Source organism: Chaetura pelagica, unplaced genomic scaffold (genome assembly GCF_000747805.2).
Source record: "Chaetura pelagica isolate M959 unplaced genomic scaffold, ChaPel_1.0 scaffold112, whole genome shotgun sequence".
Taxonomy (NCBI): domain Eukaryota; kingdom Metazoa; phylum Chordata; class Aves; order Apodiformes; family Apodidae; genus Chaetura; species Chaetura pelagica.
Window position 1 is genome coordinate 2,315,583 of NW_009952798.1, and position 3,343 is coordinate 2,318,925.

Here is a 3,343-nt window from a genome sequence, read left to right on the forward strand (position 1 = left end):
ACATCTCACCTTGTTTTGACTTTGTGCAGGTAATGCTGACAGGTAAAGCCTGTGTTTCCCTTTGGGTGGTGTTCCACCCACCCAGCACAGCTGCAGGTGAAGCACAACTACAGAGAGCCCTAGCTGGGTCAGTCCTTGGTTTGTCCTGTGGCTTCCCAGGGGCTGCAGCTGTACTGACCCCCCTCTTCCCTACTGCAAAGATCCACTCCTGTTGGTGCTCAAGGGCCAAGGGCCAGGTTAAATGGTTTTCCACTGTGAAACATCTATTTTGATGATTCTGCTGTACTGAACCACCACCCCTCAAATATAAACTATATTTCTATTAGTAAAAAACCCCAACTGTTTATAAAACACACACCTGAGACTGGAAAAAAAGGTATTAAAATACTAAGAATTTTTACACAGATATTTCCTTATCAATTGCTTATTACTCTGAAAAGACCTGAAAACATTTTTCCTCTAGAATGAAACTGCTGTGCCTTTTTCTACACCTAGATGAGCAAGTTCTGCTTTTTGTTCTCTATCTTTGCCAATATTATCTGAACAGAAGAACCCTAAACTACAACGTGCTGCCCTACTCCTCCATTTCACACACATCTTTTCCCCATAATGAAGATGTCATCTTCAAATATTGTTTAAAACAATCACAAGACAAATAACAGGGATGAGGAAACATTTGCTATCACTCACAGCTCTTTGTTATGCTTGACTATTCCTCATCTTATATGAAAAACATTTTGAAGCCTGCAAGAGCACGTTTGATTCCAGCTGTGATGTGTAGGATCTCAAAAAGGCAGGTTACTTATTTTTCTCATAATTTGCATTACTACCCTATGGAAGGAAGCATCTTAACCCTCTCAATGTTTATATGAAATAGATGCACTGAAAAAGTAAAGTACAAGCACGTGTTTAATATGACGGTGCCATTCCCCAGCCCCCTTTCAGCCTGTTTTGATGCATTATAATGACCTTGCAAAAGTATTTCAACTGATGTAAAACAAGTCCACATTCAAAAATCATGTTCAAACAAACAAAGTTCGTTCTTAATCACCATGTATTCTCTATGGGTCTATCCCAAATCCAATAGAACTTTAGTGGTTTTGATTATGGAAAATACATACTGTTGTTAAACGCACGACAGCAAAGTGTCCAAAAACATCAGATTAGGAAGTGTTCACAGTGAACAGAACACAAATGAAACCAGCATTCAGAATCAATCTCAAAAACTGCAAAAAGTTTGAGAAAAAGGATGACACCATGCAGTCCCTGCAGCCCAGTACCTGTGCTTAAATACCAAACCAGAACGGTCAAATCTAAAGGCAGTTACAATTGCTTGCATAGCACACTTGTCTACAGAGTGACTGGAGAATAAAATGTAGCTCAAAATACAGAACTTCAGGCTGACATGGCTGGCCCTGCCCGTGTAAGGACAGGTTCTAAACTAGCTATAACTCATCATGAGCACACAGAGCTGTAACTGTACCCTTAGTTCAGCAGTTTTGAGAAGACACACAGGCTGCTAGAACTTAGTAGGAAAAGCAATAAAAACATTTATTTATTAACATTTATTTATTAACATCTCTTTAGGTCAAGAGAGGTTCTCCTCCCCCTCTATTCTGCATTGGTGAGGCCACATCTGGAGTATTGTGTCCAGTTCTGGGCCCCTCAGTTCAAGAAGGACAGGGAACTGCTCGAAAGAGTCCAGGGCAGAGCTACTAAGATGATTAAGGGAGTGAAACATCTCCCTGCTGAGGAAAGGCTGAGGGAGCTGGGTCTCTTTAGCTTGGAGAAAAGGAGACTGAGGGGTGACCTCATCAATGTTTACAAATATGTAAGGGGTGAGTGTCAGGGAGATGGAGTTAGGCTTTTCTCAGTGATGACCAGTGATAGGACAAGGGGTAATGGGTGTAAATTGGAGCATAGGAGGTTCAAGGTGAATATCCGAAAAACATTTTTTACTGTGAGAGTGACAGAGCACTGGGACAGGCTGCCCAGGGAGGTTGTGGAGTCTCCCTCACTGGAGACATTCAAAACCCACCTGGATGAGTTCCTGTGTGATGTACTCTAGGTGACCCTGCTCTGGCAGAGGGGTTGGACTAGATGATCTCTCGAGGTCCCTTCCAGCCCCTAAGATTCTATGATTCTATGAAGTGCAAAGCTGTTTATCAGTAAAATAATTTTCATTAGAAATTAAGTAACTAAATGAAAAAATTAACTTTTCACATCTCCACTTGTTCCACAAAATCTACAATGCCTTAATTATTGCTTAATTATATATGTAATTTTCCAAATTGTGCCAGTTAATGGGGCACAAGATATTAAAAATGAGCTACCATCATCTTTCTGCCTCACACACTATCAGACTATTATACTCCCAGTAAGTTAATTAATTCAGAACAGGCAGAAAGCAAGCCCTACAAAGTGTCTTTAGAAACAACATAACAATACACACACAAAAGATTTTCTACATTTTATTTTCCATAATTTCATTGGTGCTGATTGTTCTCTATGCCCAAAAGCACTGAGCATCACATATGCAGAGATCTTAAATTGTTATATATCTATTTTGTATAGAGAGTGACAGAGCCCTGGAACAGGCTGCCCAGGGAGGTTGTGGAGTCTCCTTCACTGGAGACATTCAAAACCCACCTGGATGCGTTCCTGTGTGATGTGCTCTAGGTGACCCTGCTCTGACAGGGGGGTTGGACTAGATGATCTTTTGAGGTCCCTTCCAACCCCTAGGATTCTATGATTCTATGATTCTATGATTTATAACAGTGCGTGGTGCCAAAAGAGTTGCTAACTTACTCTCCCACCACGAGGCCCAAGGACCACTCAAAAAAGCTGAGGCAACCAAGTAAACCATGGCACACGAACCGAGGAACTCACCACTGAAGGACACCACAGGAGCTCCAAGTGGCCTCGGAAAGGAGCCAGACAAATTATTTCCATTTCCCTTTCCTGCCACTCTGCTGTTGGCACCTGGGCTAGGCACAGGTGAGGCAGTTTGTGCCTCTGAGGAACCCAGCAGCAGCTGTTGAAGGAGACACAGGAAGGCCGTGCTTGCCAGGCTGTGCCACAGCTCAGTCCCCACCTTTCAACCAACACAACAAGCAACAACAACCGTCAAGCACACCCCAAGCGTGTCACCCTGCCGGGCTGGAAAGGAACGAACTTTCTGAGGAGACACAAGCCCGGGACTGAGGTGTGGGCAGAGCAGGGCCCTGTGCTGTGGCTGCAAAGCCCCCCCGGGCCGGGCAGCCCCCGCACCAGCCCCAGCCCTGACCCAGCGACCGCACAAAACCCGCATGTTGAGCTCCCTCGTTAAGCGACTACAACCACA